Source organism: Canis aureus, chromosome 9 (genome assembly GCF_053574225.1).
Source record: "Canis aureus isolate CA01 chromosome 9, VMU_Caureus_v.1.0, whole genome shotgun sequence".
Lineage (NCBI taxonomy): Eukaryota > Metazoa > Chordata > Mammalia > Carnivora > Canidae > Canis > Canis aureus.
Genome location: NC_135619.1, coordinates 71893039 through 71921024, shown reverse-complemented (window position 1 = coordinate 71921024; position 27986 = coordinate 71893039). Strand labels below are relative to the sequence as shown.

The following is a 27986-nucleotide window of genomic DNA, read 5'->3' as shown; positions in this document are numbered from 1 at the left end:
CCTCGCGAGACTTCCGCGCTGGCCTCGGCCCGCCCCGCCTCGCTCCCACTCGCCCGCCGGCCCTCTCGCTCCGCCCCCTCCGCCAATCGGCCTGCGCGTTCGCCGCCGCGGCCCCGCCCACTCACCCGGGCTCCTCCCGGACTGGGGTCGCAGGGGCGGCCCCCCGCGCGCGCCGGCCGGCCGTGGCGCGTGACGTCAGCACGCCGCCGCCCTCGCCCTCGCTGCCGCCGCCGCCGCCCTCGCCGCCGCCGCGAGTCGCGCGCCTCCCGCCCTCCGCGGCGGCCCAGCCGCGAGCCCCGCGAGCCCCGCGGCCCGGGCCGCCCTCGGGACAGGGCGTCGCCGCTGCAGCCGCCGCTTCGGGAGCCGGTGAGCGGTGCGCGGCCCCCGGCGCCGCGGGGGAGGGCGGGGCCGGCTGCGCGCGGGGGTCGGCGGGCGGGCGGGAGGGCTGGAGGGCGGCCCGGGCGCCGCGCGGGGGAGCGGGCGGCACGCGGGGCGGCCCCGGCGCCCAATAAAGTCTGCTTTGACGGGACACGCCTGTGCCTCCTGCTTCGCGTCGGGCGGCGTTTGCTCATGGCGCGGGGCTCCGGGCTCCGGGCTCCGGGCGGCGGCGGCGGCGGCGGCGAGCGCGCGGGGCGGGCGGACAAAGGCAGGCGCGCCGCGGAGCAGCAGGTCCCGGGCCTCGGCCGACGCCCTCCCTTCCCTTCCCTTCCCGCCCCGCGCCGGGGCTGCCCTCCTGCTGCTGCGGCCCGCGGAGCTCGGGAGCACCGGGCCCCGGCCGCTCGTCGCGTGGCTCGGCTCCTTGCGGCTTCCTAGAATTTCCTCGGGAGCGTCCCTTTCTTCCCTCTGCAGCCAATCAGTGTTGCCCTTGACCACCGTCCTCACCTATTTCTCCCTTCGCGGACGCTCCTCCTCGAGCCCCCCCGGCCCGCGCCGGCCTCACCCCGGGGGCGCCGCGTTGCCCGGCGCCGGCCGCTCCACCTGCCGCGGAGCCCGGGTTCTCCCGCGCGCGCCCCAGCGGCGACCGAGGCCTCCCCGGTCCGAATCTAGCTGCCTTGCGGCGAAGCGGCTTCGCCCTGACTCGTGCTTTGGCCCACCCGACGGGTTGCTTTAAAGCCATAAAGACTCCCCGGTCTTCAAGAAAACCTCGGAAAACCGTGAATCTGGGAAGGTGTCCTCACCGTCGTGCTCGTTTGGCCAGTTTAAGGCCCGTGCGAGTTCCTTGAACTCTTGCAACAGCCGTCCTGCAGTCCACGCCCCGGGAGGATTCTGGCCCGCGATCCATCGATCTTAGGTCCGGCCTGTGAAAAACAGCAGGTGTCTTCGGTTACATGTTAGAGAAAAGTGGGCGCATGCTGATTAAAAAGCGACTTGGTCAACTTAGTTTTTACTTATTTCTAAATGCCGTCATTTGAACTTGACTTTTGAGAATTTTAGTGTAAGGAGTGAAAAATTAGATCGTTTTCTCTCTGAGTTTCAAAACCTGAGTAATTCCCCTTGGAGTGCTGCACCCACACAGTTTGGCAAAGTCGGATCTGTTGAAAGAAGTCATTTCTGGCTTCATAGCTTATAAATTGTGCGTAAATATTTCACAAGCGAAAACCAATTGTGGGAGAATTTTTGTGTGTGGCTTAATTTCCCTTTCCCCACTCTCCAGTAATTGATGGGGAAACCCGACTAAGTAGTTGATACGTCCCCATAGGTAGGAGAGAAATGGGGGGAGTACCTGCTTAAGTAGCCTAGCTTCCAAGTGGTAGATCTATAGACGTTCACTATCAAGTGGAGAAAGCTCGAAGGGGTTTAAGACTTGAGAAGGATGGCAGGTGTGACACCGCATTAAGGTGTTCCTTTTATTTTTTTTTTCATTTAAAGATTTTATTTATTTATTCACGAGAGACACAGAAAGAGAGAGGCAGAGGGAGAAGCAGGCCCCCTGTAGGGAGCCCGACGTGGGACTTGATCCCGGGACCCCAGGATCACGCCCTGGGCTGAAGGCGGCACCAAACCGCTGAGCCACCTGGGCTGCCCTGTTAAGGTGTTCCTAAGTGGTTTGCCAGCACCTGCTCTACAAATAGGTTTTAAAGATTTATTTTAGAGGGAAGGGCAGAGAGAGCATCTCCAGCAAGCTCCACTCCCGATGTGAAGAGCACGATGCGGGGCTCTATCTCCACCCTGAGATCAGGACCTGAGCCAAAACCAAGAGTCAGTCACTAAACCAATTGAGCCACCCTGACACCCCTCCACAAATAGTTTTTACAATTCCCCCAGAGCAGGGGCGTCTGGGTGGCTCAGTGGGTTAAGTGTCTCACTCTTGATTTCAAGCTCAGGTGGTAAACTCAGGTTGTGAGATCGAGCCCAATGTCAGGCTCCTTGAGTGCAGAGCTTGCTTGAGATTGTCTCTCTTGCTCTGCTTCCCCCCCCGCCCCCCCACACACACACTTGCATTCTCCCTCTCTCCAGAAAAAACAAAAACAAACAAAAAAAACCCAAAAAACAAAATTTGCCCCAAAACAGGTGACCTGTTAACATAGGCCTTGAGTTTTCTGTGGTGGGAGATGCTTTTGCCTTCAGCTCTGAGGGCTCTTGTGACTAGATGCACAAAGATAGTGTGTTACATTGGCTCTAGCCTGCTTGCACTTGCTACTAAAAGTGACAATCAATTTAAAAGGACAGATTAAATTGCCATTTCAGAGCCATGGGACTTTAGGGATAATTTAACTGTCTTTACTCTTCTGTTTGGCCAGAATGAATTGAGCCAATGAGTTCCTTCTGAATGTCTAGAGTCTCTTTTTGCTTTGACAACCGGACAGGTGATTAATGTCAGTCTACAACTGAGTGCCTTGTACATGGAATGATTGATTGCTTTTTGGTTCATCAAAAAGTGAAGTTCAAAGCACCATGAGAGTAGTTGTGCGTGATAATGCTTGACTCAAACATCTCAAAAGCTCTGACTTTGCATGAGGCTTCCAGTCCTCCACAGAATGTCGTCAACTGCAGAAAAAAAACTCAAATATTGGATGAAGCCTAAAAGTCATGCAGAAGTTTTATTGGGGCTAGAGAAGTCAGAGCTTACTAATGGCTGAGGAGATGTGATGACAAATATCCTTTTTTTTTTTTTTTTTTTTAAGATTTTATCCATTTATTCATGAGAGAGAGAGAAGCAGGCCCCATGCAGGGAGCCCGGCGCGGGACCCGATCCCCAGTCTCCAGACTCAGGCCCTGGGCTGGAGGCTGTGCTAAACCGCTAAGCCACCTGGGCTGCCCCTGATGACAAATATCCTACAGGGATTGTGCCCTTTGGCCACCTGAGCGGGACAAAGATGCGGACTGTTAGCTACAACTCTTGAAGTCTCCTGCCTCCCTCATTTCCCCAGTGGTTTCTTTCCAGAAACTCCATTAAATACTCAAACTGAGTTTTAAGAGGATGTAGTTTCAGGACACGTGGAGAGGGCAAAGTTCAGGACTGAGAGGAAGAATAAAGGGTGCGAGTTAAAAGATGCTGGTATTTACCATTTTCAAACAGTCTTCTTTGTGGATCATAAGGAGGCTGGCTGTTAAATCTAATTCCGCCTTATGTGTATCTCTGACAGGTTAGGAATGGTTCAGGTAGTGAACTCAGGACGCCAAGTAATTTCCCTTACCACAGGGATGCTGGGGTGGCTCAATTGGTTGTGTGTCTGCCTTTGGCTGAGGTCATGGGGGGTCCGGCTCCCTGCTCAGTGTGGAGTCTGCTTCTCCCTCTCCCTCTCCCTCTCCCTGCCACACTCCCCCTGTGTGTGTTCTCTCTGTCAAACGAATAAAATCTTCCAAAAAAAATTCTCTTACCACAGACTAATGTAGCTTCTTCATGAAATTGCCTTTGGTTAGTTTAATGTGTCGTCCTTGGGAGGTTGCCTTGGTGGGCAGTTAGGCACAGGACAAAGATTGTTAGAGCTGTGGGTATTTTTGCATTTTACCTGCAGGGAAAGCAGCTGAGAGAGGACCTGCTCAAGGTCACAAGGTCACGTTGCCAGGGCTGCAGGTAGAGCCGGCATCTGCATTGTGTTAGCTCTGTGGGGAGGGGCGGCAAGGTGGGGGTGGGGGTGGGAGGAGGTTGAACGCCATTCTAGTTTAGGTCCATGCTGAGTTTCAAATAAAATATTTGGGAAAATCAGGTTGGAATTTCATGCTCGGGCATCTAACTTAGTTCTACCCAGTTGGTATCAATACAGGTCAAATGAAGGGCACCTTGGGTGACTCCGTTAAGCAATCTGTCTTAGGCTCAGGTCAAGATCCTGAGGTGTTGGATCAAGCCCCAAGTCTCCGGCTTCCTGCTCAGCAGGGAGCCTGCTTCTCCTTCTCCCTGCCCCCTCTACTTGTGCTCCTTCTCTCTCTCTCAAGTTAAAAAGAAAAAAAAAAAAAATACAGGTCTAATGAAACATAGGTGTGTACTTGAAGTGGTTCCTGGTTGTGGGGTCTGTGAAATCTGGGCTGTCAGAAGGATGCTCCCTTTCCATCGATGCATATGTTAGATTCGATGCATATATTAGATTCGGAGATTAAGTGGCTGTAAGATATCCTAACTACGTGGCTCTTAAGCTGCTATTTATGTAACATCTTATGTCCTTTACTTTTGTAAGATCTTAAGTAAATTCTTTTTCTGAGGTCAAGTAGGTTATTTCAGTCTGTCGTCTGGTTACCACCCATGACTCTAAGTTGAAGTCTGCAGTCCTAAATTAGCCTCGCTGTTCTCTACTTCTTAGTGCGGTGGGGACAGAACAGCTTACAAGGACTAGGGAGTTAGCTTGGCCTTGCTGAGAGTCAGGGGCATAGCAGCCTCCCCGTTTTCTCCGGAAAGAGGGGTGACCTGGGGAGTTAGGCAGGTCTAGCTGATTATTCCTCTTGCCCAGTGCCCCGGGGACATAGCCGTGAACCAGATGACACACTTGTCTTCATCGAGCCTGCAGTCTGGAGAAGATGGGTCATGAACAGGTGGATCACAGGTACTTGCCATGAATCTGGTTGTGTAAAGTCCTAGGAAGAAGAGGAGAGGCCGGGAACGCTGTCAGGTAAAAGCCTTCCTGGGTAAAGGGCAGCCCGGCCAGGACTCACAGGTTGAGGGAGCCAGAAAGAGCCTGACCCAGCACTTGGCTGCGTACTGGCCTTTTTTTCTTTTATGCTAATTTCTATTTGGAAAAGGAGTAGATAGAGTAAATCAGGTGATGAATGTGTAAATAACGTGGCAATCCCATAACCCTTGTTTTTTGTCTTGGAAACTCCTCAAATTCACGGATTCACCCGCTGAAAGTGCTTCTGGCGTTGGCTACGGTTTTCTCGCCCCATACTTGGTTCCTAACATCATGTCCTACTTTGTTTTGTTGTCTTTTATGAGCCATTCCCCGCTCAGAATTCACACTTGAACTTGGGGATTGATAGCGGAAATCATTTTGGAGTTCCAGGCCTTGCAAGTTAAAGGAGCTATAACACTGGTCAGTGGGAAAGGCAGATTGGAGTCACCAAAGCTTGGGTTTGGGTCCCTGTTGTGCTGTTTATCATCCATGTAACGTCAGCAAAGGCTCGCAACCTCTAAACCCTCCATTTCCTGAGCTGTAAAAGAGGCCTAATGATGCCAGCCTTCGGATGTTATAGGGGAGTGCACAGTCATGGTAAGTAAAATGCCCAGTTTGGGCGTGTGGGGTGCTTGTGCTCTTCAGAACCAGTTATATTTTTTTTCTACCCTTCTCTTTCCTAGGTGAGCCAGCTCCTGCCGCTCACATCTCAGTTTCCGGGCTCGTGCTCTGCATCAGGCACTGCTGGCTTGATGGCTAATGCTTATAGAAATGCTTATAGAGGGGACCCAGCACTCCTGTGGTTTCTTAAAGCAGATGAAAATTCACATATCAGCCAGCCTTTTTTTTTTTTCTTTGAGAGAGAGATTTTCCCTATCAATGGTAAGTATTAAATCTCTATAAGCTAGGTGGATTACTGTCTGTTAAAAGTAGAATAAATAGCTTGCTTTTATGTTTTCCATGTTGATCAGAACTCAGTTTCTCCACATTGGAGCTCCCTTTGGAAGGGTCTATACTGTGATCCAGCTGCTGGTGTCTTACTGCTCACTTTTCTTTTTTTTTTTTTTAATATTTATTTATTTATGAGAGAGAGAGAGAGAGAGAGAGAGGCAGAGACACAGGAGGAAGGAGAAGTAGGCTCCATGCCGGGATGTGGGACTTGATCCCGGGACTCCAGGATCGCGCCCTGGGCCAAAGGCAGGCGCTAAACCCCTGAGCCACCCAGGGATCCCCACTGCTCAACTTTTCTTGTGGCACAGGTGCTTTGGCTGGTGGCGGGGTGGGTGGCTAAACCTAAGGAGACTTGGCGGGGGCGTTGTCGTGGGGTTCAGCTGCCATGGAAACAGCAGCCTGAGGTGAGAGTCAGGGAAGAGGAAGGCTGTTGGTCTCTGCCCCATATTCTAGTGAACCAGGTTCTGTTGCAGAGTTGCCATGTGACTTCCTTGGCACACTCTGGTGCATGATTCTTTCCTCCCTTAGGTCACATGCAATTTTGAACTTGGCATTTAAAGGATGATGGAGGTAGGCAGGAAGGACTATCCTATCTAAACCGTGCCATCCTATTACTCCCTGAGGAATGGATTGGGAGCGTCCTTGCGCCGTTTCTGCTCAAATGGCAAGAATGCAGTCATGGGTGGCCTGTATCTTTTCCTAGTGATGTTTTCAACCTGAGCCTTCCAAAGGTGGTGTTCGCCCTGAGGTGGTGTGAGGCTGTTGCCATTCTAGATGCCACTCTCCACCATCTTGCCTGCTCCCGTGTTCGTTGAAGAGCTGGCGCTTCATCTACACTCTTCCTCTCGAACCTGGGCCACACCAGCCCTTAGCCGACTTGAGTCACCAGCACTCAGGTCTGTATTTTGTCCTCTGCAACTTCCATCACCTTGTTTCCCCCCTTCAGCTGCTGTATCCCGGTCCTTGTTCCAAAGAGCAGCACTCCATCTGGAGCCTCAAAACCCGATTCCTTGTCCTCTCTGACTCCTACCTTCTCTCCCGTTGACCCTTGGCTTGGGCCTCAGACCTTCAGTTTTCTGATCCCTCCTTTCTTTCCTAGATTGGAAATCAATCCGTGGTTAATCATCAGCATCCTCAGCATCGCATTCTGCTTCTGTCTGACCAAACATCATCCTCGGATTCAACCCACTTTTGTCTCTCTCCTTCTGGAACCCTGGGACTTTCTGGAGGAAAAACTACTCACGTAGGTAGACTTTTGCCATAACTTCTGGTCTCTAGCATCAGCTATGTGTTTAATGTCACTTGACGATTCTCCTTGTTTGTCCTAATGCCACCTCTCCATCGTTTTGTTCAGCAAATTTTCTACTTTCCTCCAAGTCCTTAAGAAATGTGTTTGTGGCCCTCTCTCCCCCTCCCCGTCCAGCCTCCTACTTGAAGAATATTGGAGGGATCTGGATTCATTTGTCCAGACACCAGCTGTCCCTTTGTAGCTGTCTCCCCTGCAGAATAAGCAGCAGGCTCCCTCTGTTCTCTGACCCTGCAGGGCTGCTGACTGAACCCGTGTCCCCCACCTGTGTTCTGCTCCCTGCTCTCTGTCCTCTGGGCCCTTCTACCTTGGCTTGTCTTCGCTCCCTGACAGGCTATCTTTCCCTGGCTCTTTCATTGGATTGTGTCTCTCCTAGTCTTTAAAAAATAAGGCTCGGGTAGCCCGGGTGGCTCAGCCGTTTAGCCCTGCCTTCAGCCCAGGGCGTGACCCTGGAGACTGGGATGGAGTCCCACATGAGTCCCACATTGGGCTCCCTGCATGGAGCCTGCTTCTCCCTTTGCCTGTGTCTCTGCCCCTCTCTCTCTCTCTCTCTGTATTTCTCATGAATAAATAAATAAAAATCTTTTAAAAAAATAAAAAAATAAAAAGGCTGTTGCTTGACCCCATGTCTCCCTCTAGCCATTACCTGTCTCTTGTTCCCATCCAGGCATCCTGAGCCTGTCTTTCCAGCCTTTATTTGGTGTGTGTGGCCCCAGGCCCCGTGTCTCCAGCAGCCTGCCAGTCATTCTGTCAGCCACCAAACAGATGAAGGCTTTCTGATCTCGCCTCCTTGCCTTCTCTTGCACCTGACCTGACGCCAGCTGCTGCTCTGTCCCCGGACTTCCCACCTAGGCTGTCCTCGGCTCTCTGCTTGGGCTCCATCTTCTCGAGTGTGACTTCTTTTCCTTTTGCCACCCTCCTTGTTCCGCATGGCCCCCCAGGTCATTGGGTCCCCACATGTGGCTCCAACAGCCCCCTGCGTGCTGACAGTTCTTCACTTCTGTGCCTATTCTGGGTTCACCCCAGAGCTCTGTTGCACATCGCCCTGTTCCAGACAGCCCTGCTCCATGGCCCATGGCACCCTAGCCACCCTGCCAGCCTACCTGTGTCTCCATCTGCGCCAGCCCGGTTCCTCCAGCAGTTTCCTCTCCTTAACACCCATTGCTCAAGACCAAATTTGGGAATCCGTCTTAGACTCCTCTCTCCCCCTCATCCCCTCCTAAATATTTTTCAAAACCAACTTTTCTGCATTCCCGCTCCTCTCATCCTTGTGTAGGCTCTGGCTCTCTGTCACCTACGCATTTGCCAACCAGCTGCTCTACCCGCCGCCACCAGCCCCTCCTTCCTCGGGGGTCTCCTGAATTTCTCTCCCGCGCTGATGGGACTACGTCACTTCCCTTTACAAACTTCTCAGGGGCTCTGGGAGCCTTAAGACTACCAGCCCCTTGGCATGGTGCTCCTACCTGGTGGCCTCTTCTTCCAGCCTTTGAGCCCCCTGCAGACATGCACACTGTGCTAGCTCATACCTTGTTTCCAGACAATTCGTTTTCCTAGGCTTAAAACATCCTTTCCTACCTCCTCCAATTTTGTCTCCCAAAGCTGCTCAGGCGACCACTCTGGGAAGCTTTCGCTGGAAGGGTATTTCCATAGTTACCTTTGTTCTCCCATTATAGTGGAAGTGACCGTTACTAGTTCTGCTTTCCCACAAAATCGTTCAATGTTTGAGGGCAGGGATGGTGTCTGCCTGGCCTCTTGTTCCTGGAGGGAATTGGGGCCAGCCCAGTGCAGGACACGTGGCAGGTCTATCTGAGTGGGAGTCCCTGCTGATGCTGCTCCCTTGTCTTTCTCCACCCTTCTGCATGTAGAATGAAGTCCAGCTGGGTTTTGACAGGCATAGCAAAAAAAAAAAGGAGAGACAGACCTGGATTAAATATTTGTTTCACCATTTATTAACTAAGTGACCTTAGTTACATGAGTTTTTTACCCCTGGGGTCAGTTTATCTGTAAATTAGAAACACTAACGTTCAACGTTGTTGCAAAGTTAGATTGAAATCACGTGCATGGGGGCGCCTGGGTGGCTCCGTTGGTGAAGCATCTGCCTTGGGCTCAGGTCATGATCCTGAGGTCCTGGGATTGAGCGCTGTTTCCGGCTGAGCAGGGAGCCTGTTTCTCCTCCTCCCTCTGACCCTCCCCCTGGGCTCATGCTCACTTTTCTCAAATAAATAAATAAATAAAATATAAAAAAAAGAAATCATACCCACAGTGCTCCTGGCTGTAGGAGGTGGTAATATGCTTCCTCCTTGTTACTATTTCTCTGCTTCCTCCTGCCTCCACCCCTCCCTCCCTAAACATCCAGCTTCACAAGTTTCATCCCTAGTTTCCCTGCTTTTGGTAGTTCTCCCTGCATAAGGAATGCCTTCCTCAGATCCACCAGCCTCTTCACGCGTCTCCACCCATTTGGCCTCCAGGCATGCCCAGGTAATTCAGTTAGAAATAACCCCTGTAGCATAGGGTGTTCCCTGCAGACTATCCAGTTAGCAGTCTTTTAATTATCTGTAGACAGTTCCTGGGTCGAAGGCCTTCCAGAAAAGGCAGAGATGTTTCTCCTTCAATTTTGTAGCTCTCCTGTGCTTCTGACAACCCAGGGTCTGGTACATCCTAAGTGTTGAGTGAAGGGCTGTTGACTGTGACTGGTGTTGGAAGGAAGAGGAATGCTTCTTTGTGGGGTTAAAATGTTGTCAGCGTCTTAAAGGAATCAAACCCTCTGGGAACTTGGAATTTTAGCTTATTTGCCCATAAGATTTTTTGCATGATGTGAATGTCCACTTGCACGCAAATAAGTGTCTGGAAATTAAACGTAATTCTAGAAAATTCATTTCAAGCACAATGAAAAATCGTTAGTCTGGAAATTAGTTTATAATATGGAGGAAGTAAAGATTCTTCTTTGCTCCGAGCTACAAGAAAGTGGTGTGTATTTCTAACATTTTTCAAAAGCATATTCAAAAAGGAAATTCTTTGAGTAGAAGGTGCTTTGGGAAGATACTTTTTTTTTTTTAACTTTACATTTTTTTTTTCTTTTATTCATAGAGATGCAGAGAGAGAGAGAGAGAGAGAGGCGGAGACACAGGCAGAGGGAGAAGCAGGCTCCATGCAGAGAGCCTGACGTGGGACTCGATCCAGGGTCTCCAGATCATGCCCTGGGCTGAAGGTGGCACTAAACCGCTGAGCCACCTGGGCTGCCCTGGGAAGATACTCTTATTCTGACCTGCTCAGAGGAAGCTGATACCATTTTTCGTCCAGCCCTTTTATTTTTTTCTAAGTTTTTATTTATTTAAGTAAACCCTACACCCAACGTGGGGCTCGAACTCCTGATCCTAAGATCAAGAGTCGCACGCTCCACCAACTGAGCTGGCCAGGCGCCCCTCATCCAGCTTTTTTAAAGAGAATGGTGTCACAAGTGAGGTCCTGTCACAACCACCACAACAAAGAGAGAGTCCACATAAAGAGACCATTTCCTGTGGAAATAAATGCCTTATTGATTGATATGTTAATCCAACGGTTAGCAGGTTGGCAGAGCTCTTGGTGTTACCGACTGATAGAGGTGTTTATAGACCTGCTCCCACATATCTCTCACAGCCATTAAGTAGTGATTTCCCTCCGACACAGCTTCTCCCCTTTTTTCCCCAAACCAATGAATTCTAGATGCAAAGCCTCCTCATTGTGAGCATGGAAGCAGTCCAGTTCTAGCTGCAAACGAGGCAGGTGGCCATGGCCTGCAGCGAGCTTCCGGTGTTCCAGGTTGCGAACTAGCCACTGCTTACTCTTCACACACGCTGACTTTTAAATCCCATCTCCCAATGAAGCAGCTTACCTGTTACGTAACAAAACGTGTAAATCTTCACAGGCTGGAGATGGAGAGGTGTCTTGACTGTCCTGCAGCATATTCTCCCCATCAGCTCAGTACCAGCAGCTGGCTCTCAGGTGGCTCTCGTGTAAACTGAGGTCCCACATCAGAAACATCTAGAAATGACCTAGAGGAATAGCCAAATGCATTACTGTGTGTCACAGTATGTTTGTGGAGCAGGATGTGGGGGTCCCTGTGGCGTCCACTTTGTTTATGGCTGATGACTGCCTTTAGCACCCAGTGCTCCCTCCTTATAGAGCCCCAAAATTTTCATGTCATGGGGCAGGGAGAAATCTGATTCCCAAGGAAAGGGCTGAGGAACTGCCTTTGCTTCACAGATAAATCGTGCTTGGCTAAACATCCAGGCCCATCTTGTTTCCTTTAGCCAGTGACTGTTCTGAGAGGCAGTCAGAGGGAATGTGACCCAGTTCTGGCCAATGAAATATTAAGGAGAGTGTGTATTATCGGAGTGGCTTCGCTTCCCAATGAAAAGGTAAAGCTTCCAGAAAAGATAGCCTCTCTTCCTCGTTCCTGCCCCAAAACAACGTGATGACTAGGGCTGTTGCAGCCATTTTAGGACTGCGAGGAAGAGACTTACAGAATTAAGGTCATTGGTTGTAACAGCCCCGTGGAGCTGGGAACTCACGGGTACCACCCAGGCACACACACGAGCCATTGCACAGGTCTGTTCATGAGACTCAGGAGCAGGTTGGACCATCAGTTCCCTCTGAGAACAGGGTGTGCAATGGAATGGATGGGGATGGCGCATCAGAAGGGGAATCTCGGGGATCCCTGGGTGGCTCAGTGATTTAACACCTGCCTTCAGCTCAGGGCGTGATCCCGGAGTCCCGGAAGGCCTGGAGTCTCGAGTCCCATGTTGGGCTCCCTGCATGGAGCCGGCTTCTCCCCCTGCCTGTGTCTGTCTCTCATGAATGGATGAATAAATCTTTTTTTTTTTTTTTTTTTTTTAAAGAAGGGGAACCTCTCTTCTATATGGCTGAAGTGTTTTCTCTTGGCAATCTGATAGCCCATCCATGTGGAACTTTATAAAGCCGTTGATTTTTTTGTATGTGTTGGGTTTCAGTTTTGTTAATGGTTTTAATAATATAAAGAAATGCAGGTAAGATAGTCAGAAATGTAATAGAACACTGAGTTATGTAATGTAGTCCCGACTTTCTTTGGAAAAAGGTAGAAAAAATTGGGGAAGTAAGTATGTCAGAACAACGGTTTGCCGCTGGGAACTGGCATTCTGGGCAGTTGCTTTGTTTATGTTTGTGTGTGGTTTTCACATATGGGTTTTTTTTTTTTTCCCGTTTTAATTTTTTATTGCAGTTAAAAGACAAAGCATAAAATTAACCATCTTAGCCTTTTTTTTTTTTTTTTTTTTATAGTAGGCGACACGCCTAGCACAGAGCCCGACTCAGGGCTGAACTCACGACCCCGAGATCAAGACCTGAGCTGAGATCAGAGTTGGATGCCCAACCGACTGAGCCCCCAGGCACACACCACCTTTTCTGTGTTTAAGTCCACAGCACGGGGGCACCAAGCACATTTCACTGTCATGCAGCCACCACCGTCTCCAGTACAGGTCACCTTGCAGAACTGTAAGCCTCCATCCCATCCCCTCAGCCCTGGCTCCCACTGTTCACCGTCCGCCTTGGCGAATGTGACCATTGCAGGTGCCTCACATGTGAGTGCCTCCTGCAGGGTCTTTCCCTTTGTGACCTTCATATCTCACTTAACAGAATGTCCTCCGGGTCCGTCCATGTGGGAGCAGGCATCAGAATTCCCTTTCTCAGGCTGAATTAGTGTGGTATGTACGCATCGCATCTTGCCTGTCCGTTCTTGTCTCAGTGGCTGCTCGGGACTGCTTCAATGTTGTGAATAATGCTGCCACGCACACAGGTGCACAGATAAGCAGGTATTTTGTAGTCAGGAAAAGTAGCAGGGGTGCCTGGCTGGCTCAGTCGGCAGAGCATGCGATTCTTTCTCTGAGGGTTGTGAGTTCGAGCCTCACCTAGGGTCCAGAGCCTACTTCAAAGTGAGAGAGAAGAGTAGCAAATGAAGATCTTGGGGCACCCAGATCATCTGTGTGGAATTTGTACCTCCCCACCTCAGTCCTCATGCTCTATCAGGTCTTCTGAACACTTAGCCAACAGTAGCATTTCCCTGTCAGAAGGGAAAATTAGAATCTGGACACTCTACCCCCACTTGAAAGCCTGATGGCCGCACAGGGTTAGCCGCGCTCACGTGCTCCACCTGCTTCCTCCGGGAGTCCTTTCTGTCCTTCCCTTGCTGGGCAATGGTGACTCTGGCCCCGACGCTGTCCCCAGAGAGGCTAGTGCTGTGCCTACACCCTCCTTCCCTGTCCTTCCAAGCTGTGTCGGCTGTTTCCCCAGTGAACTGTATGGAAGACAGAACAGCCACAGGCCAGTTCACCAGCTACCTGGGGCTCCCTGTGGTCACCGCCCTGCAGGGTGCCTGGGACTCGGGGACAGGCAGGGCGAGCAGTGCAGGGCACGCTTCACCCAAGCCTCTTAAGGTAGAAGAGGTGCTGTGGGAGCTCGCTCACTTGGTGGGAGGCACAGCACTCGAGGCATAAAAGACTCTCCAGGGGCGCCTGGGTGGCTCAGTGCATTAAGCATTGGACTCTTGGTTTAGGTTTAGATCATGATCTCAGGGTCGTGAGATTGAGTCCCTCGTTGGGCTCCACGCTCAGTGCGGAGTCAGCTTGAGATTCTTTCCCTCTGCCCCCTCCCCCTGCTCTCTCTCTCTCAAATAAACACAATTTTTTTAAAAAGCCCCTTGAACTGATGTAGTCCAACTACTTGAGATACCCAGGCCAGGTGTCCAGGCATGAGGCTGAACTGAAAAAAGCGCCTTTCCTGCCACCTGGCAGCCCCCAGCAGGGCTGGCCTGAGCCAGCTGCGGGGCACTGACCCGTCCTCAAAAGCCTTTGGTGGGCTCTGCTCCCCTCTGCCAGCTGGCTCTCGCTGCCCCTGCAGGCTCTCCTCGGACACCCAGATGTGCCTCCTCTCTGCCTGCCTTCTTGCCTCCGCCAGGTCTTCCTCCCCAGGCTCTGCCTCTGCACACGGGCCCTCACTGCCGCCCCCAGTGCCCCCCAGCACTGCAGCCCCCAGAAGTCCACCCCCTTCTCTGCAGTTGTGGTCCTGGTTCCTGGTGCCTGCCCACCCACCCGTGTGTGTTTATGGTGCTGGCGCAGGGCTCTGGGCTGGTGCGTGTACAGGGCCTCTCTCCCCTCCCCCTGCCATCCCCTCCCTCCTCTCCCTCCTCCCTCTGCCACCCTGTACCCCCATGCTACCTGAGCCAGGAGGAAGGGCCCAGGGATGCATGCTCATCAGTACTGGTGACCTTTGGCACGGCTCTGAGAGCACAGAGAATTGAAGACCAGCCTCTGTGTGGAACTGGAGCAAGTTGGGGAGTAAGGGAGGGCGGGGAGCCGGAAGGAGGTCGGCACCCACCTCTGGGTCACTGGGAGAAGTGCACCAAGGCTGCTCCTGCCAGTTAGGGAGCTGGAAGCTGCTTCCAGAAGCACAGGGTTATCTCTTACACGTACAGTGAACTGAACAGAGTTCTTCCTTGGAGAAGGAGGAACAAACACCCTCCTTGCTTGTCGCTGCCTCTGCAGCTGTGCGCCTGCCATTCCCCGCTTGCTGCACCCCCCTCTCCCTTCTCGCTCCTTCCTTCCCTCCCGCGCCTCCCATGTCCCTCTCCACCTCTGTTGTTGGCCCTGCCCTGTCCCTGTGGTCTGCCTCCCCTGCGGCTCCCCACAGACCCTCTTTCACACGGAGGCCGTGTCTGTACATTCCACACCTGTGTCTGCCAGCCCCGGCGCTCTGTGTTATTAATAGAGCCAGTAGATGACTTAGGGCTTGGAGCTTTTTATTCTCCTAGAAAAATTCCAGCTGGTTATTTTTTTTCAGTCAACGGGTTTTCATTGATTTTCCTCCCCATGGATCAATGATCCTGTACCAAAAAGCTCGCCACCACCCTGAGAAATGCAGGCCTGGGCAGGAGCCCCAGAGCCTCAGAGGTCTGTGTTTGCAAAGCGGAGCCCCGGCCCTTTTGCTCACCCTTACAGCCCACCCCCTGGCACACACCTGAACTGGGCACCCACCTCCTTCCTCCCCGTCCAGTTATCCAGCCGGCGCGCAAGCAGAGTTAGGTCTCCGAGGCGCTTTGCTCTCTCCTAGCCTCACGCTGGGTCCTGCGCCGCTTATGGGAAGGCAGAGACCAGGTCAGGACCATCCCTCACGCTCCCTGGTAGCTGGGGTTCTAGACGACAGTCGGGTTCCTTCCATCAGATGCCCAATTTGGAAGGCGGACGTTAAGGGTAGGCTTTGGGGTATATGGGCAGGTGCCGTGTGCCCATTACAGGCTGAACGGCTGCGTGCGGAACCGGGAGGCAGAGGCCCCTCTCCACACGAGGCTTCCCCAGGACAGGTTTTCTGGGCATCACCAGGAGGGCCTCTGCGCCCCGGGGCCTGGGCAGTCGCTACAGTAGCGCCTGCACTGCTTTCTGATCCCTGCACCTCCCTCCCCCCACTCCTGTGCTGCACATGCTTGGCTCTGGGCCTGGTGGTGGCCTCCTGGTTCCCCACCTTCTGACCTGAGACCTTTCTGGCAGCTCAGCCTTCCTGGGTCCCTGGCGACAATTCTGTAAGCCATCTCCCGGTGCCAGCCATTGTCCCTTTGAAATATCACCCCTGCAAAGAGCCCACTAAGGGCTGGATGCCTGGGACCCCACTGGAGGCCTGCGTTGCAGCCTAACCCCATTGGAGGGCATGAGGGGGCCAGGCCTTTGTGGGGGAGTTGGTTGTGTGGGTGGAACCCTCCCCGAATGGGTTAGTGCCCTTGTGAGTGAGACCCCAGAGAGCTCCTCTGCTCCTTCAGCTGAAAGAGGGCACCATGCAGCCTCCAGGACCATGAGAACTAGTGTGGTGGGTGAGCCTCCCCCCCCCCCGCCCCATGGTTACAGTAGCCCCAGAGGACCATCCACCCCTCCCCGTTTCCAGGTTGGGGTGCCTGTTGGTTCTCCCCATTTGATTGTCAGCTGCTTGAGCACGGGCATTGTGCATTAGTGGTGCCCCTGCAAAGAGCTCACTTAAAGCTTGCTGAGGAAAAGCTGGTGTCAGCTGCCCCCCACCGGCCCCCCATGCCCCAACAGCAGCGTGTCTGGCTGTAGTGGTCACTTGGGAACTGGACTGAGAGTCACAGCCCCTCCGGGAGCCTCTGCCTTCCGATTCCCAATGCAGATGGCCCTCGGCATCACAGAGGGGACAGAGCAAACCAAACCACCGCCACTTGGTACCTGGAATTCAGCCTGTTATCCTTGCAGATGCCTGGGGTTGCTTGAGGCTTTCGAGACCCTGGCCTTGGACCAAATCGCAGATTGGTTTTACAGAGTTCTGATCCCACAAACAGCCCAAACCCATCCTGGAATCCAGGAACTCTGGAGGAAGACCAGGGTCATGGGTGTGTCTCTGTGTCCTGAGGGCAGATTTCTAGGCAGACCACAGAAAGAACTCTGGAATCTAAGTCAGCTTACAAGTTGTAAAACAAGTACAGGCTATTTCTGGAGGGATCACGGGGAGGTGAGGGAGCCGCCTGGATCGACCGGGGAGATCAGTGGAGCGGTCAGCATGAGGAGACTTCCCGGAGGCAGTTCTTCCACCTGGGCGTCTTTCCTGTGTCCAGCTTCAAGACAAGCTCAGAGCGTGTGGTAAAGACGGTGCAGAGCGCCTGGGTGGCTTGAGCATCTGCCTCTGGCCCAGGTCATGATCTCAGGGTCCTGGGATCCAGGCCCGCATCAGGCTCCCTGCTCAGTGGGGAGTCTGCTTCTCCCCCTGCCTCTGCCCCTCCCTGCTGCTTGTGTGTGCTCTCTCAAAAAAATAAATAAAATCTTTAAAAAAAAAAAAAAAAGGCAAATTAAGTGGGACAGAACGTAGGAAGAGAGCGAGCCAAGCAGCCTGTACCTGTGTTGGCATGAGAGCTTGCGTGGCTGGGGCCCCTGTCTCTGGAGCCTTTCCTTCTGGTTGTGGAAGGAAATGCTGCGGGGGACACTGTGCACCCCGCATCTGGTGGTGCTCTGACCAGGGCTTTGTGTGGAGGCAGGGAGCATTGGCCTGCAGCCCGAGATCTGAATCCTATTTATTTCTGCTGCTAACCCCGTGTGTGTCCTCTGGGTTGAAGTATTTATTTTATGGCATCTACAAGAAGTATCCACCCCCACCCCCATCCCCATCACAACGTGGCCCATTTCTGCTATTTTTTTTTAAGATTTTTATTTATTTATTTATTCATGAGAGACACACACACAGAGAGAGAGAGAGAGAGAGGCAAAGACAGACACAGGCGGAGGGAGAAGCAGGCTCCATGCAGGGAGCCCGACATGGGACTTGATCCTGGGTCTCCAAGATCAGGCCCTGGGCTGAAGGTGGCGCTAAACCGCTGAGCCACCCGGGCGCCCTCTGCTAGTTTTTACGTGGGCTTTCATCTCTTAATTTGCAGTAGCATCCTGGAGCTCAGGGCCCAAGGTGGGGAGCCTGCGGACCAAGGAGCACCCCGCAGCCAGACTGGGGCAGGGGCTCCATCTAACCTGCTTCTGTGGGTGGGGTCACCTGGCTATGGAGGCCATCCTCATGGGAGATAGCTTTCTCTTGGGAGATTGGTCACTAACCTGGCTGGGTGCCAGGTGCCTCAGTCATCCTGAGGGGCCAGTTAGTGACCAATCTCCCAAGAGAAAGCTATCTCCCATGAGGATGGCCAGGGGCCAGGGGTCACCTGTCTTTCTCCCCGTGCCCAGCCAGTGCACAGGAAATGCAGGAAGTGGTGGTTGATCCAAACAGATATGCGCGACAGTGAGTGGGCAGGCAGTTGCTTTGAAGCCGGGTCCAGGCCAGACCTAACAGGTGTGTGAGCAGGTGCTGTGCTGCAGACAGGTGCTGCTGTTGCCTGCTGTGGTGCGCCCTGGCACCTGGCACGGGGCTCTGCTGGGTAGTGACAGCTGGACCTAGCTGGAGCCCGTTCGGGATGGGGCTCGCAGGTGGGTGCTTAGCAAGCTCAAGTGGCTGGTATAACCACGCTGGGTGCAGCAGACAGGCAGCTGGGTGAAACACTGAGACAAGCAGAACGGTGAGGGTTTGGAGCCGTGGGACATTGTCTCCAGTGCACCTGGGCAGGCGGCCAGAGCCCTGCTGGCTGCATCAACCTCAGGAGCGTCGTTCCCCAGGTCTCTGGATTCAACTTTCATTCTTACTCCAGGAAGGCCTCCAGGGGCCTTGGCTGGGTGCCAGGTGCCTCAGTCATCCTGAGGGCCTGGGTACCATTCCCACCATTTCACGCAGGAAGAAACTAAAACCCAGAGAAGAGAGATGCGTGGGGGGCTCAGTTGGTGAAGCGTCTGCCTTCAGCTCTAGTCATGACCCCAGGTCCTGAGGCCTGGCTCCTTGCCCCTCCCTTGAGCCCTCCCCATGCTCATGCTCTCACTCAAATGAATAAATCTTAAACCCCAAAAAGCAGAGAAGAGTGGCCTTGCCTGATGTCAAGCAGCTAGTAAGTGGCAGAGCCAGACTTCAAACCCCACTGCCGGATGCTGAAGTTTTACTCTCCTGGTTTTCAGTTTTGCAAATAGAGTCGGCAAGGAGTAAATTATGTTTTTTTTTTTATCATTGGGATTATTTTCAGGAGAACAATTACAAGGTCAAAGCATAGGACCATTTTCAGAAATCTTGATGTATTAGTTGTCAAAATTTTCCCCCAAAGAGGGTGCATCAACTTATGTGAGGCCAGCAGCAGTGAAACAGCTTCACTGTTAAATGGAGTCGCTCCTTCTAAACACCGCTTCACCTTAGAAAGGGCCCCTGTCCTGGCCTCAGCCCTCGCTTCTCCCTGCTGGTCAGCCCACCACAGAATTTTGTGATGAGCTCTTTAGGGTTTTAACTAGGATTGCATTGAACTTATGAATCACATGGGGAGAGCCAACTTTTCATAAAGTTAAGTCTTCTAATCTGTGGTCATGGTCTATTTTGCCACTTACTGAGGCCTCTAGTTCATAATGGAGTTTTTTTTTTTTAAGATTTTATTTATTTATTCATGAGAGACACACAGAGAGACAGAGACAGTCAGAGGGAGAAGCAGGCTCCTTGCAGGAGCCCGATGTGGGACTCGATCCCAAGTCTCCAGGATCACACCCCAGGCTGAAGGTGATAAACCGCTGTGCCACCTGGGCTGCCTGTTTTGTTTTGTTTTAATTAAGCTCTAGGCCCAATATGGGGCCTGAACTCAAGATCCCAAGATTAAGAGTCACATGGTTGGGGCAGCCCAGGTGGCTCAGTGGTTTAGTGCCGCCTTCAGCCCAGGGTGTGATCCTGGAGACCCAGGATCAAGTCCCATGTCAGGCTCCCTGCATGGAGCCTGCTTCTCCCTCTGCCTGTGTCTCTGCCTCTGTCTCTCTCTCTGTGTCTCTCATGAATAAATAAATAAAATCTTAAAAAAAAAAAAAAAAAAGAGTCACATGGTCTTCCCAATGAGCCATCGAGGCGCCCCCACAATGGAGTTTTCATTTTCATTTCTCCAAAGAGATCTTGGACTTCATTAACATGTGTATGTTTGAAAAAAAAAAAAAGAAAGATGCGTGTGTTTGAGGGGTGCCTAAGTGGCTCAGTCAGTTGAGTGTCTGACTCTTGATTTGGGCTCAGGTCATGATCTCAAGGTCCTGGGATGGAGCTCCCGGGCTCAGCAGGGCGCCAGCTTCTCCCTTTCCTTCTGCCCCTCCCCCCACTGATGCAAGCTCTAAAAAAAATAAAATCTTTTTTAAGAAGGTGCCTATGTTTGATGTCCTTGTAAATGGCTTGTTCTTCATTTTCTAATTGTTGTAGCTAGAATATTTTAGATGGAGGGATTTTTTTTTTTTGCATACTGATTTTTATGCCCAGCAACCTTGCTAAACTGTTGTGTTCTGATAGCTTCTTCGTTAATTCATTGACTTTTCCTGTCATCTGAAAATAATGCCAGTTTTGTTTCTTCCTTTCGAATCTTTATACCTTCTTTTTTCCTTTGCCTTAGAGCCTTGACCAGGACCTCCAGTACCATTTGACCCACGCTGGACGTGGTGACAATGGGCCTCTTTGTCCTGTGTCCGTGCTCACAGGAGAGCCTTCAGCGCCCCAGCATTGCCTGTGATATGTTGGGGTTTGTAGCTGCCCTTTACCAGGGCGAGGAAGTCCCTTCTGCTCCTAGTTTGCTAAGGGCTCTTCTCATGAATGGGTCTCCAGTTTTATCTGCAACTGTAGAGAGGATGCTAGGACTTCTCCTTTTTTCTCTCAAGTAGTCTGTGATGCTGCCTTTTCCGTTTACCCAAGCAGCCTTGCACTCCTGGGAGAAACCCAACGTGACGGCACTGTATTATCCTTTTTAGGTATTGCCAGGTCCAGTTTGTTACTCATGTAGGACTGTTGCATCTGTGCTCACCAACGATAGTGCCCTGTGCTTCTCTTTCTCACGTTTCCTCTATCAGATTTTGGTGTCAAGGTTATGATTGCCTCACAGACTAACTGGGCAGTTCCCTCTTTGTGTTCTGAGTTAACCTAAGGCCCGAGCCCTTTGTTCCCTAAAGGCTGTGAAGGGGCGGCTCGGTGGCTAGGTTGACCGAGTTTCGAACTCTTGATTTCATTTCAGGTCATGATCCCACGGTTGTGAGGTCCAGCTCTGCATTGGGCTCCACGCTCAGTGGCTGGGGAACTGCAAAGCTGCCTTGTCCTCGGCACCTGCCTTTCTCACTCCTTCCCTGGGTGTGGTGGAGAGCCTCCTAGATCTCTTCAGGGCAGCAGGTGATTCATTTTGGAGATGGAAGGAATCTGTCCTGCATTGGGAATAAACTTATGATGCACATTTGGGGGAAAATAAAAAAATCAGTGGGGAGGCTGCTTGAGGTTCTCCCTCTCTCTCTGCCCCTCTCACCCCATTCCCTCTCACTCACTCTCCCTCAAACAAATAAATCTTGAAACACATATGAGGGGACGTCTGGGTGGCTCAGTGGTTGAGCATCTGCCTTTGGCTCAGGTTGTGATCCCGGGGTCATGAGATTGAGTCCCACATCGGGTTCCCCGCAGGGAGCCTGCTTCTCCCTCTGCCTGTGTCTCTGCCTCTCTCTCTTGTGTCTCTCATGAATAAATCAATAAAATCTTAAAAAAAAAAAAAATGCCTGTGAGAACCCCAGGTGGGACCGTCTGGGCCTGCTGTCTGCTCTGTGGGAAGGTCAGCTCCTGGTCAGCTTTCTCTTCCAGACATCACAGCCCTTACTTCCCAACCTATCAGACCACATGGACTCCCACCAGACCGTGTGCGATGGTCAGGGTCACGCCCAGGCCTCCCTAGGGAGTCTTCCTGAAGCCCGTCTGTGTCTGAGCTCTCTCCTGCTCCAGAGAGCCCACTGGCCCCCGAGTCCAGGTCTGCAGCAGAACACTCTGGGCCCTGGTCAGTGGCCGCACCACCTGCACACCCCACCCCACTCCCACCCTGCTTCAGCTGCGCCCTGCAGAGCCTGTGGCACACCAGGGCTTCCTCCGTACAGATCGCTACACAGGCTCTCCCACCAGGCCCTTCATGTACCTGATGCATGCCACCTCTTCCAGCGAGTCTGCCTTCCCTTTAGCTCCGGATCCCCTTTCTCCTGTGGCTCTGTGTCTGCCTGTTACCAAAATCACTGCATCCGAGTATTCTGTACTCCAGTGAGTGTTCTGATCGTTCACTTAGTCAGCAGATACGTCCTGGGCACTAGGCACTGTGCTAGGTGCCTACAGTCGATGGGTTCCAGCCACTCTGGAGTTGTCCAGTGAGTGGGAAATAAAATAGCTTGGACTCTATAGGTCAGCATAAAACCCCACAAAATTAAATCACCTAGAATCTCACAGTTCATGTATTAGCACATTTCTTTCTGGCTTTAAAAAATGCTTGTAATAGCATATCTGAGTAGGTAGGTACTAGCTTGTTTTACAGATGAGCAAAGCAAGGCATGAGCACGCAAGCCAAAGGTCACAGGAATGGCTGGGTCAGGACTTTTTTTTTTTTTTTAAGATTTTTATTTATTCATAGAGACACACAGAGACAGAGAGTGGCAGAGACACAGGCAGAGGGAGAAGCAGGCTCCATGCAGGGAGCCCGATGTGGGACTCGATCCCAGGACCCCGGGATCATGCCCTGAGCTGAAGGCAGACGCTCAATTGCTGAGCGTCTCTCTGTGTCTGTCATGATAAATAAAATCTTAAAAAAATATATATATAATGGGTAGAGCTGTATGTCCCTGCTGGAGGCCCTAAATTTTCACTTCTCTTACTACATACATCTTACGTTGAGAACACAGAAATGTGCATTCTGTCCCCTAACCTGGTATCACCCCAGGTCTGTTCTACCCTCTGCCTTCACAGCCTGTGCTGGGGACAGACTCCACTGGGGAGTCCGAAGGCCTGAGCTCTTGTGGCCTTGACATCAACTGGCTGTGTGACTTCACACTAGTCACTCGGCCTCTCTGGGCCTCAGTTTCCACATCTGTAACAGCGCTGGGATTCAGTCACACTCCTGTGGGAGTGAAGAACCCTCTGTTTAGGGAGCTGAGCCCCCTGGAACTCTACCTGGTGCAGAACCCAGAGCTCTGCAGCTTTGGGCAGACGGGGGAGAGGGGCTGGGGCTGTGCTGGGCACTCCGTGGGACATCTGGGGACCTCTGCCCCCTTTCCCAATTGGCCTCCTCACCTGTATCCCCAAGAGGTGTAAGAGTAACCCCGAGGATGTGCTCAGAATACCAGGTATGCTATGGCCAGCGTGCCATGCCTGTCCAGGTCTATGCTCCGTGGGCTGGGCGGCCAGTCCTTCGATGGTCCTGTCCCCAGCAGCGTGCCCCTGCTCCCCGCCTGCTGGTTCACACCCCACCCCCGTGACTTGTCCTCTCTCTAGACAAGGCACCTTTGACCTTTGCATGCCATGGGCCCCTGAGGCCACCTGGAGAAGAGTATGGGCTCCTCAGAACAATATTTTTATTTTTATTCAGTTTTTAAGTGCATTAATTAATTAATTTTAGTCCTCTCTACCCCAAACGTGGGGCTCAAACTCACGACCCCGAGGTCAAGAGTTGCATGCCCTTGTTCCTGAGCCAGCCGGTGCTGCCCCAAGACAGTATTTTTAAATAAATAAATGGAGGAAAACCATGACATAGAAAAGCAATTCATAAAAGGTCTAGATAAATGTGCGGTGTGGTAGTGTATTTATTACCACATTAGTGAGCCCCAGGCTGCAAGTCTACCACTCATCATTTTGAAGTAGCAGTGAGTGTAAATGATACGTAGGGATCTCTGCTTCTGTCGCGATGTGATTGGAAACTATCTGGGTTACTGTTGGCAACAAGGTCACTGGTGCAGCTCACACCACTGAGGTTTTGCGGCCCCCATTCCTAACGGGATGGCAAATATTAGACGTGGGTGAAGAGGAGGATGTAAATGTTTTCTGCCCAGTTTCAGAAACCCCAGGCTCCCATCCCTGGGCTCCTTCCCCTCCCAGGGTTCTCGTGGACCCTGGTTGAGAAACCCGACCCCGGGCAGCATGGTTGTGTAAGAGGAGCTAGGAGAGAAGTGGGTGGGGTGAGGGGCTGAGAGGGAAGGAACAGTTGATGTATGGGTCTCTTTAAGAGGGAGGGACTGGGCAATTTCTGTGCCCCTGGGCCTTTGTATATGCTCTTCTTTCTGCAGGGCGTTCACATCCCTGCTCCATCTGCCACCCTCCATGCCAGCATCTCCTGGGAAGCCTTCCATCTGCTCCCCACTCCCAGCACGTGGTCCTCTTCCCTCTTACCTGCACTGAGTTCAGGTTTGCATGCTGGGCTGAGCCAGGCGAAGCTCTGCTGGGGCTGCTCTATCTCTAGATCTCCAGGGCCCACTCCACACTGGTACTTGGTTGATGCTTGTTGAATAAATTTATGAATGAGTGACTAGATAAGTGGGTAAATGAATAAATGAATAATAAAGTCATGCCTTGCAAGGAACAGCACTCCCTACAGGTCTCACATTTCAGAAAGGACTGCTTGCAGTGATGTGTGGCCTTCCTAATACGCTTCTTTAAAAAAAAGTTACTATTTTTATTTTTTTTAAGATTTTACTTATTCATGAGAGAGAAAGAGGCAGAGACACAGGCAAAGGGAGAAGCAGGCTCCATGCAAGAAGCCCGACGTGGGGGATCCCTGGGTGGCGCAGTGGTTTAGCGCCTGCCTTTGGCCCAGGGCACGATCCTGGAGACCCGGGATCGAATCCCACGTTGGGCTCCCTGCATGGAGCCTGCTTCTCCCTCTGCCTATGTCTCTGTCTCTCTCTCTCTGTGTGACTATCATAAATAAATAAAAATTAAAAAAAAAAAAAAAAGCCCGACGTGGGACTCGATCCCAGGTCTCCAGGATCAGGCCCTGGGCCAATGAGCTAAAACCAAGAGTCAGACACTCAAAAGGCCACCCAGGTGCCCTAAAAGTTACTTTTTTTAAAAAAAGGCAGATTAAAACAATGCATAACAACAATGGAATATTATTTGGCCATAAAAAGGAATGAAGTACCAATTCACACAATATGGATGAACCGTGAAAATGTGGTGCTCAGTGAAAGAAGCCAGCCACGAAAGGCCACATATTATGGGATTCCATTTATATGAAATGTCCAGAATTAGCAAATCTAAAGAGACAGCAGATTAACAGAGCTAAATCCTCATCTTTCAGCTGCAGTCATTGGATCGTATCTAAAGGCAGCAAATCAGCAGCTGTCAGCATAAGCCTGTCACACGTGTATAGATGAGAGCCAGAAAAAAACATCTAGAAGAGCACAAATGGTTGCTTCTGAGGGAGGACCCGGGCTGTGCAGAGCTGGGGGCAGGGGACTGCTACTTGTCATTATAAGCCTTGTAGTTCCATCCGTCCCTTAAAAGCATGTGCCTGTTACTAATTTTATTGGAGATAAAAGCTAAGGGGGATCCCTAGGTGGCTCAGCAGTTTAGCACCTGCCTTTGGCTCAGGGCGTGATCCTGGGGTCCTGGAATCAAGTCCCATGTTGGGCTCCTTGCGTGGAGCCTGCTTCTCCCTCTACTGTGTCTCTGCCTCTCTCTGTGTGTCTCTCATGAATATATAAAATAGAAAAAAAGAAAGAAAGAAAGAAAGAGAGAAAGAAAGAAAGAAAGAAAGAAAGAAAGAAGAAAGAAGGAAAAGAAAGAAAGAAGAAAAGAAAGAAAGAAGAAAAGAAAAGAAAGAAAAGAAACGAAAAGAGAAGAAAAGGAAAAAGAGAAAGAAAGAAGAAAAGAAAAAGAAGAGAGGAAAAAGATGGAGGGTCAGAGGCGCGAAGTAACTTGCCCGATGTCACACAGGATTCAGAGCTGAGCCCGTCTGAGTTCAGGCTCGAGGTGGAGGTGGATCCTGAAGCCCCACTGGCCTGATGCCGGGCGTGGGTGGTAGGCCATCTGTGTGGCCTCTGAGGAAGCAGGTTATTTTCACTCTCACATGTTGAAGTGAGAGGCCGTTCATGTCAACAAGCTTTTTTTTTTTTTTTTAAGATTTTATTGATTTATTCATGAGAGAGAGAGAGAGAGAGAGGCAGAGACACAGGCAGAGGGAGAAGCAGGCTCCATGCAGGGAGCCCGACATGGGACTCAATCCGGAGTCTCCAGGATCACACCCTGGGCTGGAGGCGGCACTAAGCCGCTGAGCCACCTGGGCTGCCCCTCCACAAGCTGTTTGAAACTGAAAGGCCTTTTTCGTGTGCCTGACCCTGCAGGCTATGTCCTGGGGATTCCATGTCCACCACAGCCCCAGCTCAATGCCAGCAGATCAGGGTGCTCCCGAAGTAGACTGTACTGTTCTGCAAGCCCTCTGATAAGCTGTTCTCTGAGGGCAGCCACAAATGTGTCAGGCAGAAGGGCTGGGTTTGAATTCAGGTCTCAGCATCTGCATGTCCTCAGGACAGTGGTGAGGCCAATGCTGAGCAAGGTTTGGTCTGGAAAGTAGACTCAGGTCCTGACAGTGTGATGGGTCAGGACTAGGTAGACAGGCCCAGGAGGGAGCAGCATGTGCAAAGGCCCAGGGGTCTTGGTCTGGGAGTCAATATGGGTCAGTGTAGCTGGAGAAGGGGTTGCAGTAGTAGGCTTTGAAGGACTTTCAAGGTGCCATCCTGTCACTGGACCGTAGTGGAGGCTTCTGGCCACCCTGAGTACACACCTGTGCATGCCTCCCCAAGTCCCTTTCCCTTTCCTTTTTTTTTTTTTTTTTAAGATTTATTTATTCATGAGAGACACACAGAGAGAGATAGAGAGAGGCAGAGACACAGGCAGAGGGAGAAGTAGGCTCCATGCAGGGAGCCCAAAGTGGGACACAATCCCGGTCTCCAGGATCACGCCCCAGGCTGTAGGCAGCACTAAACTGCTGAGCCACCAGGGCTGCCCTCCTTTCCCTTTCTAATCTGCCCCAAGCCCTGACCTTCCCTTAGAGGGGGGTCTGCCCATCAGAGACCCAAGGCCCAGGCTGCCAGCATGGGGTCTGGCCCTCGGATGATGCCCTGGGGTCATAGTTCCTTAGCCATCAGTTCCTTGGTTCATATCCACACGGGGGGGGGGTGGGGGGGGGTGTAAGTGCCTACCGTGTACCAGGCTCTCTGCTTGGGGAGATAGAGATGAAAGATCATGGGGTGTATACAAGCAGGCCAGCAGCCCAGGGTAAGGTGGCCAGGGCTGGGCAAAAGGAAGATGCCCAGGCTCTGCGCAAGCCCCCAGTGCAACCTTACTTAACCCTACGCCGGCAGGGTCTGGAGGGTCAGCCAGAGCAAGCCAGGAGCAGCGGGAGGAGGAGCAGCGGGAAGGGCAGGCTGAGCAGAGGACACAGGCCAGGGTAGAGGCCTGGGGCTGGAGGGAGCAGGTGGCCAAAGGCCGGGGGAGCTGGCGGGAAATTCGAGGCCACAGGCGTCACCGCAGGGCCGAGATCCGAAGGGCCTGGGGCCTGGCAAGGATTGGGCCTTTATCCCCAGAGAGCTCGGAGGGCCGCTGGGTGGGGAAGGAGCGGGGAGCCGCGGCTCCGGGGCGCTGGGGGCGCTGGGGGCGCTGGGGCCCGGGATCCCGCGAGGCCGGAGCGGGCGCGGCTCGCCCTCCCCACCGCCCACCGCCCACCGCCCACCGCCCACCGCCCTCCGCCCACCGCCCTGGGCCGAGCCTTCGGCCCTGCCGCCCCGCCCACAGCCTGCGGCGAGGCCCCGCCCCCCCTCTCTGGTTGGTCGGGGCGGGGACACCTGAGGCCGAGCGACCAATCGCCGCGCTGGGCTCCGGAGCCCCGCCCTCCCCGGCCCCCGCCCCGACCGCGCGCCCAGCAGCTCACCGAAGCGCCGGCAGGGGGCGGCACAGGGCGGGCCAGGCGGCCGGGGCGCACCGGCTCCGACCCCAAGGCCGGTCGGAGGTTAGCAGTTCCCGAGTCGTCCCCTTGGCCAGGTGACCGGTTCCTACGGAACTTCCCGTGACGTGTTCTCCAGGCCGCCCCGCGGGCCGCGTCCCACGCGGTCTCCGTCCCACGCCGCCCTGCCGAGCCTCGGCTCCCGGCCTCCGCGGGGCGGGGGGGCCTGCCCGGGCCGTTGCAATTACAAGTCCCTTCCCCCTCGCCCCTGCAACGCCCCTTCCGCTCTGCGAGATCGCGGGCTGCAGGCCGCCTCCTCCGGGAAGCCTTCCCTGCAGCCCCTGCAACGCCCCTCCCGCTCTGCGAG

The 27986-nt window shown here is 52.7% G+C and overlaps 2 long non-coding RNA genes across 15 annotated transcripts; one reads left to right on the top strand and one right to left on the bottom strand.

Annotated features, from left to right (window-relative positions):
- The first annotated feature begins 260 nt into the window (after positions 1–260).
- Positions 261–24259, top strand: LOC144321139 (uncharacterized). Of its 13 annotated transcripts, none has more exons than XR_013386869.1 (9): positions 648–4018; positions 4887–4979; positions 5369–5642; positions 5729–5927; positions 6525–6892; positions 7096–7239; positions 12598–12810; positions 12952–13019; positions 20906–21237. It is a non-coding gene; the product is annotated as an uncharacterized LOC144321139 (long non-coding RNA). The 13 variants fall into 13 exon arrangements; XR_013386875.1 differs by having other exon boundaries at positions 649–4018; positions 5436–5642; XR_013386874.1 differs by having other exon boundaries at positions 649–4018; positions 5430–5642.
- Positions 23384–27327, bottom strand: LOC144321141 (uncharacterized). 2 transcript variants are annotated; one of them, XR_013386877.1, is made up of 3 exons: positions 26880–27327; positions 24070–24205; positions 23384–23671 (listed from the first exon to the last, which is right to left on the bottom strand). It is a non-coding gene; the product is annotated as an uncharacterized LOC144321141 (long non-coding RNA). The 2 variants fall into 2 exon arrangements; XR_013386878.1 differs by having other exon boundaries at positions 24070–24177.
- Positions 27328–27986: the final 659 nt, after the last annotated feature.